The sequence below is a fragment of the Vidua chalybeata genome, chromosome 10, assembly GCF_026979565.1.
Source record: "Vidua chalybeata isolate OUT-0048 chromosome 10, bVidCha1 merged haplotype, whole genome shotgun sequence".
NCBI classification, from domain to species: domain Eukaryota; kingdom Metazoa; phylum Chordata; class Aves; order Passeriformes; family Viduidae; genus Vidua; species Vidua chalybeata.
The window spans coordinates 6418526-6432652 of NC_071539.1; the positions used below are offsets into that span (position 1 = coordinate 6418526).

Genomic DNA, 14127 nt, shown 5'->3' on the forward strand with positions numbered 1-14127 from the left:
CAAATATTTAAGGCTTCCAAGCAAAGGCTACTTCCGTAAAGTCCAACATTTAAACTGGCAACAACACACTTTAGACACTGAAACAAATGACTGGCAAAAAAACCCCTGTCATCCTCCGCATTTCAAATGGCTCATTTTTCTGTTATCCTGAAACACTAAGGGCACTCAAATTATAACTGAGCAAATATACATACCCCTTCCTATTAAAAAAAAAAAAAATTGGAAACATTCAATTTAAATCTTTCTGCTTAACCTAGGACTCGAAAACTGTCAGCGCTGAAAATTAGTTTCACAGAGCCCTAATGCGTCTGAAAATGGCTTATTTGCTCCACATGACAAGCAAATTCCAAAATAAAGGGAAACCCTTTCCCTCAACATGTACACTAATATTTTTCTTTCCTGAAGGTTGGATTACTTCCAGAGAACCTGAATTGACTTCAATGGAGCGATAATGTATTTCTTAGGAAGAACATGCAAAACTGCCTCAGATCACAAGAAAATGGTTCAACCAAGAAAGGGCTTCACTCAGTTCTTCTAAATATACCAAAGAATCACACTTAAGTGATATTTTTTTAAACAATTAGGGCTTGACTACACTAACAGCTATATCAGCTGATATATAGATATAGATTACTGTAAACAGGAATGAGACACTTTCTTCCTGGAGTCATTCCAAAAAAAAAAAAAAAAAAAAAAGTGAGCGTACTGTAAATTCCCACTTTTAACTTCAACCCATGCTGCCAGTGTGTGTAAATGCATCTTTGCAAAGTTCAAGGTATTTATTTAAGTGCTGGTAGGACTTTATTTTCAAATTAACCAGAGATATTTCTCAAGGCAGAATGTGGTAAAAATAAGAAAAGTCACCATACAGAAGTACAATTTATAATAGCAAGGCCCTAATATATACAACTTTAGGTACTACTCCCAAAGTGAAGAGACTCCCCAGAATTACAACATTCCCTGAAATTTCGTTTCTTCAGCAGATGAAAAAAGTTCAAACAACATAGAAAATAAGATCATTTAACAGCGACTGTCTGCTCATCAGTGTCACAAGCACAGCGGTGACAGCCAGGACCAAGATGTGCTTTAGGAGACACCTATACCAACAGCGAAAACATTCACCACAAATCCATGTCCTCAGACCAGGAAAACACCACTGGCTCCCAGTAAAAGGCATAAAAAAAGATTTTCATAAAAGCTTGTAAATTAGTTTATAGTCGAACCCATAAAAAAGAATAATTTAGGAAGTTATAAAGGAAGACTCACCCAAATGAAATTACATGCACATGACAAAGATTTATGTGTATTTTACGTATGGGTGAACCCAAGCAGTCAGTACAAGGCTGTATGTACAGACTGGCTGGGCTATCAGCTGGCCCACTGCACTCTGAGGAGATTCTGCCTGATAGCACAGCTGAGATAAGGAGTTCATGGCCCACCCTTACGTAACCCACATTCACTCCAATGGCTCAGCCACAGCCTCCAGAGTAGCAACACCAATGTTTGTGGAGCCAGGCTGTAAACTGGGGTAGCAAAACTACCTGAACTTTAATCCCTTCTCTCCACCAAAACAGCTGTTGGGTTTAACACATCCTTCCAGAGATGATGTTTTTAGGACCCATAAATCTGTCTCATCATGGCAGAGGACACAATATACCACATTAGAGGATAGAAAGTTTTTTGTGCCTCTTTTGCTCCATCAAGAACAGGGGCAGCTCAAGGGTCCCACCACCCCCTTTCCCACCCCCAGTGCTGGGATAAATGGCTGCTTGTGTAGATGTTCTCCAAAACCCATTCCTGAAGTGGCTCCACCAAGAAAGTTCCACCTTTCCTCACTCCCAAAACTCTGTCAGGGTCCAAAAAAAGTGCAGGCATCTTAAAACTTCATATAAAGGTTGCATTTCCACATCACTAAGGATAGAAACATGCCTAAATTTATGAACCAAGTAGCCTAATTTCAACGTGTCCTGGCACTAGTTGAAAATATTTCCAATGTGAAGGCCACGTTCTGTCCAGCAGAAAATTAGAAGACACAGACAAAACCTATAAATTAAAATTGAGTACTTGCTTAAACTGAAAACTCCCAAGTAAGCAGAGACTGAAAAATTAAACAAAAGTCACTTCACACTGCTACCTACAAAGCCTTTCACCAGAAGATCTCGGGGCACTGAACTGGTCTGAAAAAGCTCCTGTTAAGTATTAAATCACTGGGGCATGGGTAAATTTGTTAATCCATTTGCTAAGGTCACACAGTGGCAGAAATAACAGATAATCCTGATACTAGCTTTCTGTCCTAATCATTATGTGGACAGAAAATCTTCAGTGATGTAAACGAAAAATAAAGTAAACACAGTTATCTGTCACATACTGGTATATTAGGTCAACTCAGAAAAGCAATATTGTGCGTGTGGGGAGTGGAGGTGTGTCTCTGGGGATCTACCACAGAGCTAGACAGGCCTGTGGAAATGTAGGGAGAGAATTTATACCCAGAAAGTAATTCCATAATTCCCTCTATCAAGCAGCTCCTATGAAGGAACTGTGTAAACAAACTGCAGTCACGCTCAAAAAAAAGTCTGAAAACCTTGGGCAGTAACCCACAGACTATTCTCCACTGCTGTATTATACCTACATTAGGATGCTAAAAGTTTGCCATTCATCCTGCATCAAAATTAAAGCAGTATTTTACAGACTGCCTGCAAGCCACCCAAACTGGGTAAGTTTTCTAATACCAGAGAGCAGATGGACACACAGCTGACACTGTCGACACACAGTCAAGATTGCTACGAGAATTTCTTCCAGCTTGAAAGTTTCTACCACCTTCCGTGCCATTACACATGAAAGCAACTTGTAATACCTACTGTGGAGCTCTGACAATTCGAGACCATTTTGGTGAACAGTCCTGTAGAGGTATAAAACACACTTCAAGCACCAGTTTCCAAAGAGGAAAAAGCAAGACTATATGCTAATTAAAAAAAAAAATACTAAAACAAAACAAAACCACAACCACATTTATTCTACAAATCAAAAATACTGGACCAGACAATGAGCTACACAGGCATTGTTAAGATGTACTAAAAACAATAACATCATAAAAATCACTGTAGGCAGGGAAGACTAATCTTTCTGCTCTTCCTTAAGCAAAACTCAGAGCAATTTCAATGGAATTCTCCCCCAGATACGGCTGGATGACTACATCCACAGCCTACACATGCCAAGTCTGCTCCCGCAGCCAGTCTCTACTGCATCCATCTTAGTTACACTACACATATCCTGATTACAGGGATTTATAAATGGCATGAGTAATTTAGAGGTGATCCACAAAACTGTGACTTCAGTACAGATAAGGTTCACTATTATTGTCTCCAGTGTCACCAGCCTGATGGTAAAGGATTTACACCTGGAAGACTTTCAAGCAAAAATCTTTTACTGACTTTCTCAAAAGCACATTCTCCATTCTCTCAGTCCCAAGCACATCCACTCTGGAGCCAGAACACAAGCCTGCTATCCATAGGTTTTGCTGGGCAATGAGGTAGGAGAGAGCTCGTGATCCATTAAGTCACCTGTATTTATTTTCTTAGGTTCTGGACAACAAGACATGAAATAAAAATGGTGTTTAGATATCAAGCAAGAGAGTGTTTTATCATGCAGTTTCTGGATGTGAACTCTTTAGAGACAAATGGCTCAACTCCGAAGTCGCAGTTCCACACAGGACAAAGGCGCCTGTGCGCACGTCCCAGCTCGCAGCCTCAAAGCCCTGTTTGTTCACCCAGAACAATGGGGCATGTGACTTGTCAACACTACCCACAATAAAAACAATAAGATAAGGCTGCCACTGATTTCACGATGACTGACTTTGTTTTCACTAATTTTAAGTCACAATGTCAATAAAAACTTCTTGCATGAAACCCCTTATTTTGAAAAGCCCAAAGCCAACCCCACCTTGCGCTGAGGTTTTCACACCAACTTCCTTAGCTTTTCGTGTCTGTACTAAATGCTCACACCAACTCCCTCCAAAGCCTCCCTCTGACTTCATCAAGAGTTGGATCAATGCTATAAGCCTAGAGCCAAGATTATTTTTATCATATAAGAGCACTGCCAAAATTTGTCCTCTGCATTTCCTGCCCTGTGTGCCCAGCCCAACCACCCATGTGCCCACAGGCAGGTCCCTTGCTCACCTCCTGCTCGCTGCCAGGGGCACACACAGGAAAATGAAACTTCCCCAGCAGCCCAGCAGGTTTTGCTCCACCACTGACTCAGGCTACATCATCCAAACCCATTCAACCCCTCCAGTTCAAGAGGGCTACCTAGGACTGAGTCCTACATATAAATTTAACATTTTGAGAAAGAGGAAGAAAGCAGAGAAAATCCAGAGAACACAAACAAAAAGGCACCAATTTGATTTAAAGGACTGACAAGAGAACAGATGGGGAGTACGCAAAAGAAAAAGTCCAAAATAACAAAAAGGACAGAGAAAGCCTAGGAAAAAACAAAAAAAAACCCAAAAAAAAAAAAAAAAAAAAAAACAGGAAGGGAATGATTAGAAAAATCAAATAAAGCCTTAGGAAGGGGTAAGAATAAAATGGTGCAAACTGCCAGTTCACTACACTTATTTGCCACTTTCCCACTACAGCACGGACAAGGAGCAGAGCCAAGAGGAGAAGGCAGAGCCACCCTGACACTTGGAAGGGGTCAATTCAGATAGAAAAAAAGCAGCACAATCTTGCACCACTTGTCTTTTTATCACACAGGGGGAGGCTTGGGGGGTTATTTTAATTACACAGAACACAGTAGGCCCAGCAGCATCAGATTAACAAATACAACTAGGCAACAACAGGCACACGGAAGTACACTGCAGTTCCAAACTTTCACTATTTACAGGAACATTAACACAAATGAAATATGACTAACCTGATCTCTGAATGTGTTTTTAAAACCTGTGCATTTCTTTCATTTCACCTTGAAAAAACTCAATTCCACAAGCAGGTAGTTACAGGGTTACAGGCCCAGGCCACAGCTGGGAAAGTGGGAGGCACATCAAGCACACAAATGAAATTTCACATATTCTAACACCATCAGTGGAGCTTTCTGGAGCTCTGCAGCAGTGTCCAACACACACAAGCCTTGCTGCTGGCACAACAGACAGATCTCAGCCTACGTAAGGGACGTTCCCCTAGCCGAGTCTGACACTGCATTTCGCGTACCCTCCGAGCCTCGCGTATGAAGTCATGCGTAGCGTCAAAGAGCGAGTCAAAACACATCCACAGTGTTTTCCCTGGCTACCTCTGAAAGTTTCCATCCCTTTATCTTTTGTGTAATTTTTTTTTCCCACCATTTCTGTCGATACACAGGATCTCTAGAAGTCCCCAGTACATGCAAGCAGTATCTCTCTAACATGGGACCTCAGCTGTGTTCCAGGCACTGGGACAACAGCAGACTGATGGGAAAATTGAATTTGGTGCTTTCACAAACAGCCCATAGAACCACACAAAGAGAGGGTTCATTTTTTAAGACAAAAGCAATGCCCTTCTTACTAGAAAATAATACACCTGGGAGGGCTGTGGTGCCCAGGCACCTCAGCGGGCTGACACTGTGGTAAAGAGGGTTTTTTGTTTTATTGTAATAGAAGAGACTTTTAAAACCTAAATGCTAATGTATTTAATGTGTATTATATGGACTGTAAGAAAGAATCTTACACAGGGCCTTGATGAACTAGGATAACTAAAATATAACCTTGCACGTGTAGACAGCAGAAGAACCAACTAACGTGGATTTTGCCAACAGCAAGATAACACTGATATTTCTAACGTAATAAAAGGCCATTCACAATCTGCCCTGGAAGACATTCACAGAACTAAAAAGCATTTTTCTTACAACTCAAACAACTGAGACAAATACTTACTATAAAGGCAAAAGGTGCTAAAAAAGAAAAAAAAAGAGAAAAATAAGTTGGTTTCTATTAATCAGCTACATTTAGATATCTGTTCCTGCTATCAGACCAAGCTCACCAAAACTGCTTAGTAAGTTGTTTCATTGTATTTGTGTTCACATTCTGTCACAACTCAACATATTGAAGTTTCATATTGCTGACTTTTTTCATGCCCACAATGGTAGATACTTACAGTCTAAACAAGACACCAGATTGTGAAATTTAGTTGTGAATTCAAAATAAAGTGTAAAATCAGGTACCACGTCAGCATCAAGAAAACATTCACATTGTTCAGGAAGTACAGACTCCACTTCTATAAACCCTATATAAACTTCTATAAATTTGTTGCACTAGCGATGGGAAACAGCTAATCCATTACTACACAAGATATGCTTTTAGCACAATTTATTTGATGTCAGCATTAATAGATGGTTTGACCAGACCATCCCTCATTTTCCTCCATCCACATTCACGCTAACTTTGCTTTATAAGTACATTAAAAAGTATAAAACCTGATACATTACAGACTCACAAACATCATCATGGCAAAAAATCCATATTTTTACAAGGCACTTCCCAATTAAAATTTATCTCCAAGAACCTGTATTTAGGAAAGTGTGTTTGTGTTGATACACAAGCAGAAATTTCTGCACTAGAGAAGAATGTGAACATCCATGCAAAAATTAGTGGTGATTCATTGTTTAGCAGTTGTCTTCCCTTTACAGCACACCGTAGACTGAAGGACACGTTGCCAAACTGAGAGCACCAACACTTCCTTTAACCTAATATAGGACAAATAAATACACTTCAACAGCTACTAAATCTTGCACGTCCTACTTTTTTGACCCAGATCTCTTGTTATTTCCCCCATAGGTCTATGCAATATCAAAACTATTTTTTCCCCACAAATTTAGACATAACCTAAAAGAGGAAAAGTTCTCATGCTTACTGTGAGCTAGAGACACCAGGAAGCAGAGGGGGAGGATCAGACTCACTCATCTCTCTTAAGATCAATCGGTATTTTAAGGTAATCTCCTCTCTCAGCTGCTGAAATTAATAGCAAAAATGCTCATTTGTCCAAGAGGACTGTAAGTTAGACCAATATCAATAATAAATGAAAAATAATGACATATTTTTAATGCTATTTTTACAAAGCAAAATTGTATTTTCAGAAGTCATGCTGACACTCGAGCATGAATCAGTCTGTCCAAAAACCACTGAAGAGCTATGAAACTTGTTCCACTCCTTGGCCAGCCTGGGCAACTTATTCCAGGAAATAAAACTATCTCCTCTTTGCCTGGTACTTTTAGGGAACCACCAGGGGACTCAAATCTGCCTCACATGTGCTCACCATCCATAATTCCCTACTCAGTTTGCTGGTGATAGGTCACCCATGTGAAGAGCCTGAACTTTAAACATTGTTAATGTCAAATGGATGCAACTTTTAGGACGGGTTCTATTTAGGGCACTAGACCTCGACAATTTCTGTGGTTTTGGCACTGGACACAGTCTTTAGCGCTACATTTTCACAAACAGTAAATATTTGACCCTTAACTCATAACCTTGGAAAAATGCTCCAGGAATAGGCAGCACAGAGATCTTTTCTGTAGCTTTCTGGTCTCCACCAACAGGCACATAGCTGCGCACAGAGCAAGGTTTCCACTTTCACAGTCCCAATTCATAAAAATCTACCATCAGCCTGACGTCAGTGGAGCGAGAGGGAGCTCTGTGCGCAGTCAGAGAAGCGACTGAATCATCCCCCAAACACACAACGGGTTAAAAGGAGCACCAGAATTACTGCAGCATTACTACAGCTGCCCACCTGCCCTGCCAGGCTGGCAAAACTATTGATTGCCCCACTGAAGGGGAAGGGAAGAGCTGCTACTCACACCCCACCAGCTCAAACTTCCAGCAACGCACCTCCAATCCGAAATGACACCCAGCGTGTCTGCGCATGGCACATGGTTGTAGAGTGTCTGTAACACACTGACATTGAACAGAGCCTCAGATCATAAAACAAGAAAACCCACACAACTGTTTTCTCTGGATGATTCTGATTTTTTACTGCTAGACATTACTAGTAAGCAAGATTGCTCCTCTGCAACATGGAGACTTCAGAATTACAACAATAAACACAAGTCAGAGCACACAACATAGCCTTTTACTAATACTGCTCCCAGGAACAGAAACTACACCCTCACGGGAGTTTGCAGAAGCCTGCAAACCACACACAAGAGTTGATTTTTAGAAATGCTAAGCACACACAGAGACTGCCAACTTCACATGCAACTGCGGGGACTCAGCATCTTTGAAAATAAGACTATTAATATCTTACTTTAGACATGCAGATGCCAGCTTATACTCTTCTTAAGAGGAGTCATTCTTGCACCAAGCACAACTACAGCACAAATTCAGGGACCAGATCCCCACTGCCACCACACCTCCAGCTCCTGGAGGCAAGCAGGATACAGAGAGCACCAGGAAGGGCCATGGGCAGGCACTGAACCACACAGCCAGGCTGACACCCAATCTGCCTGCATTACTCATCCTCAAAAAATGGTGTGTTTGGCCAATAGCATACCTAGGGATGCTGCTTCTGACATCCCAGCTAACATATTCCAAAGGACCTCAGTATCTCCACTTAGCACTGAGTTTGGCCACGCACAATTACATCCAAAGTAAATTGTGACTCTTTGAAAGACATTGCGTATATTGGCCAAGACAATTCCATAACACTCCCCCTCATCACTTTGGAGCTTCTTTAAATAAGTTCTTCAGAAAGCTACACCAATTCACCAGACTTTGTGATTACTATTTCTACAGGTAAGGAAATACATTCAAAAGTCTTCCCTGCAATCAGCCCATCCGAGAAGCAAGAGAGCAGGTGTGAGCTGCAACACCAGCAATTTCACTCCTTGGTTAGCCAAGCCAGCAAAATCCTACACACCCAACCAGTGTGTACATTTTCCCCTACAATTACACAACCTCCAGGTTGGAATGACCACTCACTTCTTATCAAGGCAGAATTATTTCTAAGGCTCCTTATCAATACAAAAAGTTAAGTCTAAAGGATGTCACAGAAAGGTAAGTGGTAAGGTATTGAAGACAAATGTTTCAGAGTGTAAGTTCTGTAGTTACGGTTCTGTAGATCCTTCTGAACCAAAGAAACGCTTAACCTGAGCTCCAACAAGGCCACTAACACTCTAGGGCATTTGGTATAAACAAGTGCAGCCTTGTTTTCATTATGAGAAGGAAGGAAGGAAAGGGCCTTCTCATCTTGGATTAGATACCACAAGACGCAACCCTAAGAAGTTCGCCAGTTTTCATACAAATTGGCAAACTCCAGACCAGACTTCCAAACCTTTTCACTCAAGCTATCAACTCTCTCAAAGTGACAGCTATGCTGCCTCATTTTCACTGCTTCTTACTTCCAGTTAGCTAATTCAATTTTGCAAAATTAGAGGAAAGCCAATAGATTCCCCCACAATTTCATATCAAAAGATATTCCTTATTCCTCATTTCATTGTCACACTTTATCTCAGAAGAAACCAATTATGAAATGAATAAAGCAGTCTCCATCTACTCTGCTCAGAATCACTTGAACCTTTTTCTAGTAAAGTCACTCATCATTATGTGACTTTACAGAAATTAAGACCATCTAACTTCATACTTAAGCGCTTAAAAAACTGAGCACATTTGGGACAAGGGTAGCTAAATCAATAGCAGAAACATAGAAATGGTTTCTTCATCACCTGTTAATTTGAAGCTACTACATTAATGCAGCAATGCAACTCAAAAAGAGAGAAGAGCTGTCAATCATAGTTCCTAATGGGAAGCTCCTGACACTTCTTCACCTAACACAAACACTTAAATTAGTATTTAAAAATGAGCATGCAATGAGTATATTCTCAGAGCAGCTACTTTTTGCAGGAGCCAAACATGCCTAATTACAGAGTGTGCACACACACACTTTCACTTCTCCCCCCAACCTGCAGCTACTTGCATGAGCTGATGTTTAGGGCACTAAATACAGCCATTATTACACCCTGAACTCTGGGTGCAGGCATGTGCAAACACACACCCAGCGAGGATGGTCAGCACACAGACCAGAACCACACCATTCAATATGAACAATGTGAATTAGACTACGAATGAGTCACACTCGGGTACGATACATCTCAGTATCGCAATACTGCAGTATTGACACAACACAAACCTGCAGCACACCCTGTCCTTGTCCTCCTCTCCAAAGCACAGACCAGACCACTTCACCACCACCTTATCCCAGCTGGGAAGGGGAAGAGCTGGTGGGAGACTTGTGTCTGTCTCTCCTCCGCCTGCCAGCAGTGTCCTCGCCAGCAAGGTGTCAGAATTCACACGGGCACCACGATCCTCAGCAGCTGTGGGACCAGGGGGACAGAAGAGACAGGCAAAGCAAGCAAAAACTGGGGGGGGGGGGTGACTGTCACTTGGGGCGCCCAATGAGCAGAGGAATTAGTGATGAAAAGGTGTCACACCTGCCACTGCCTCAGCCTTCCCAAAACGCTTTACAGTGCTGTTGTACCAAAACAGCATCAGTGTAATGAAAGATTCACATCCTACTGCCCACCACTAATACAAAACACACCCAACTTCTGGGAGCAACTTCACAGACAGCTGCAGAGCTCATTCAGCTGAACGAGACCACTGATGTTCACAAAGCTGTGTGTTTTACAGGACTTCCTGACTTCTGCATGATTACATCCTTGTAGGATGTGGGTCTTTACTGCCACTACAAAACCTGTAACAGCAAACACATTCTGACTCAAATGCAAAATCCACGTTCTATTAAATTCCAGACCAAAATGAAGTTAGGTAAAATAACTCAGTTTGCTTTACATTATTCAGATCTGTTCTTCCTAACTTAAAACTATTATCTGAAAGCAACATTATCAGCAATTTTGGCCATTTCCCCTAATCCATCCAGAGCCTCTTTATGCTTAGGGCTGTAGCACTTTTAAGCATCAAACTCTTTCATGATGGGAAAATGACTATGAAGTATTGCTGTTGGATACTTAGCGATTATACCCCGCCTTACAACTTCAAAGCATTACACAAACATCAATAATTACCATATATAGAGTAAAACTGAAAGAAGTATTCATATTAAAAAAAGAAACTCGCCAAAAAAAAAAATCTTAACTACCTGTTTGGAAGGGGGAAAAAAGCTTAAGCAACAGAATCTTCTGTAATTATTGTGTTCTTTATGCTACAAACACGCATTATGGCTGTGCACGTTCAAACAAACAAAAACTATACACTCTTGCAAAGTCTTAAAAATAAATTATAAAGCGCAAAAGCCAAACCTCAACTCCTTTCACACATTTAAATTATATTTCCTTCTCCTTTCCTCAAGGAATGAGAACTAAGTGTTCTCCAGGTGTTCCCAATAACAGTTTGGGAGGCAGGCCACCACACTCCCAAGACAGAGTACCAGAAAACACAGTTCTCATGGAGAAAAATCCAACTTCCCCCAAGAAAACTTAAGATAGTGACAGTGTACTGGCTCAGGTAACCTTAGGTAAATAATACAAAATGTTATCATTCCATTAAACCTCAAACAAAAACAAAGGGAAAAAAAACACTAGAGAAAACCACAGAAAGTTTGTTTCGACCAATTACAGGGCACCACCTGTGCCCTAAGCACCATCAGCAGCCCCTTTTTTCAATGGATAAGGCAAAAACCCCTTCACAGCTCATCCACAAACACATACCCACTCACTTAAATTTAAGGACACACACAGGAGCTTGAAGTCCAGTCCTCATTTGAAATATATTCCAAAAAGCCCGTTAACACACATGTCCAAAGGAAGGCCCCAAACCCAACGTGAGCCTCATATGGACAAGCCTCCAGGTTACTCAGAGCAAGAAGAGGGCACGAAACTGCCCCAAAGCCCAGGTACAACCAAACCCCAAATACCAACTTTGCATATGGTGCCCTTGCTGCTAAAGGAGCACAACTCACAACACCCAAAGGGCAGAGACCATCAACAGCAAAGAACCTTTTTAAAGCACACAATGTGCTCAGACATTTATTTTAGCACAGAAGGACAGCAAAGCAAGTCAGACAAGCCTACAAAACTCTTTTTTTTATGCAACAAAGACCTGTTTCTCCTGATCATGCCTTCCATGCCTTAACAATAAGGAAGGAATATGTTTTGTGATCCCCTCCCCCATAAATCAGCTAGGAATTTGATTTACACAGACAGGAAAACGAGGAAGTCGAGCACACTGGAGAGTAGTAAAAACTTCACCAGCAAACTTCACTTTCCTACACAGCGACCTACAAACCAAACTTTCCTCCAGACTCACGTGTCATCTGCAGCAACCAGCCCCTGCCATAAAGCACAAACAAAGTTTTGCTGTTCTGGGGATAAAGACAAGCGAGGGAGAGACTTTTATTCTGTCAAGCTGCCTTAAAAGGAAATTCGGTGATGAAAGATTAAATTCACCTGGAACAACACGATAAATTTTAACCCTTTCGAGGGTACAACAATAACAAGCCACATATTTCAGGACTTAAATCCTCCACCAAGAAAACAGTACACACTGCGAGCCCCTCTAATTGATACAACACACAATTTACACCAGGCTTTCGGACAGGGATAAGCCCTGGGAAGGAGAGACGCTGTGAAATGGGAAAATAAAAGCTTGTTTTATGCCCCGAACCGGGCCCGCTCCCTGCCACCGCGGGGCACTGCATGACCCACCCCGAACTTCGCCGGAAAACTGATCAATAACTTGGCTCTGGGGGGGGGGGGGGGGGGAAACATCGGGAATGGCCCGGGGGTGGGGGTGTATCCCCTTCCCAGGAACGGGGAGTCGGGATGGGGGAGAACTCCGGGGAGTGGGGGAGGGGAAGGGCCTCCCCTCCCCCATCCCGACCGGGCCCTGCCCCCCTTCCCCTCCCCCCCCCAAGTAAATATGCGGGAAGGGGGGGAGGGGAAGCCGCTCTTCCCCACAAATCGGGCTAAAAATAGGCCTCTCGCCATGGCTCCCGTGTGCCATTCGCTGCCGAGGCCGGTGTCCCCCCCATCCCCCGCTCCATTAAACCCTTTTTTTTTTTTTAATTTAAAAAAATGAAGGCGGGTGGGGGAGGGGAAGCCAGCGGCGCGGGGTGGGGGAGGGGAAGGGGTAAATATGTGTGTATATATATATGTGTGTCTGTATATCTATATAGATATATATATATATACACATATTAATAAAAACGGAGGGGGGGGGTCACAGAGGCGTTCTGGTCCCATCCCCCTCCCGCCTCCACCGACACAAACAGGGCGGCCGCCCCCCACCCCCATCCCCGGCCCCTGCCCGCCCCCGGGGCTCGGAGCCCCCCGGTTCTTACCTTGCGAGCGGCTGCTCCCCCCTTTCCCAGGGAATGGAGGCACGAGGAATTCACCCTGGATTGTCTCTCCTCCTCCCGTGTGTTTTATACCGCCGCGTGTATATACGCGCACATCCCTGCCTGTGTGAGTGTGTGTGTGTACACGCGTATAGTTACCAATTATATATATATATACACACACACATATATATATATGTATGTATTTTCAAGGTGTCCACACCGAGAGGAGGAGGAGAAAAAAAAACACCAGGAAAAAAAAAAAAAAAAACCAACAAAACCACCACACACACACAGGAGGAGGAAGGAAAAAAAATACCCAGCGCGTAGCGCTGTGATATTCAATTATATCCGAGCCAGGGGCCGGGGGAGGGGAGGGTGGGGAGGGCGGGTGGTGGTGGGGGGGACTGGAGATTAAGTCCCGAGGAAGGAGGGGAAAAAAAAAAAAAAAAAAAAAAAAAAAGTAATATGTGTGTGTGTGATTGAGATTGAGGAGGGATCGGGGCGGAATGTGGGAGCTGTTACTGGGGGAAGGAGCCAAGCGGCGCGGAGCAGCCGGCGGCCCGCAGACACTCCGGGTGCCCGGCCGCGCCGAAATGGGCGCCGGCGGAGGGAAGGGAAGGGAGGGAAGGAAGGAGGAAGGGAAGCAGCGGAGCCGGGAGGCGAGGCCAGGCGAGGAGGAGCGGCCCGGCCCGGCCACACAAGCCCAGCGCGGGGGTCGGGGAGGGGGACCCGCTCCCTGACGCCTTCCCCGCCGCGCCCGGCAGTGCGGGAGGGGAGGCGGCCGCGGGCAAAGGGAGGGAAGCGAAGGGGAGGCCGC

At 43.3% G+C, this 14127-nt stretch overlaps 1 protein-coding gene across 2 annotated transcripts in view; it reads right to left on the bottom strand.

The window, feature by feature from the left end:
* Nucleotides 1-13635, bottom strand: part of TBL1XR1 (TBL1X/Y related 1) — a 108352-nt gene extending 94717 nt beyond the window's left edge. For both annotated transcript variants that reach the window (XM_053951813.1, XM_053951812.1), the window contains exon 1: nucleotides 13311-13635. The gene's annotated coding sequence lies outside the window, so the exon portion shown is untranslated. The remainder of the gene's footprint in view (nucleotides 1-13310) is intronic.
* Between the last annotated feature and the right edge of the window lie 492 nt (nucleotides 13636-14127).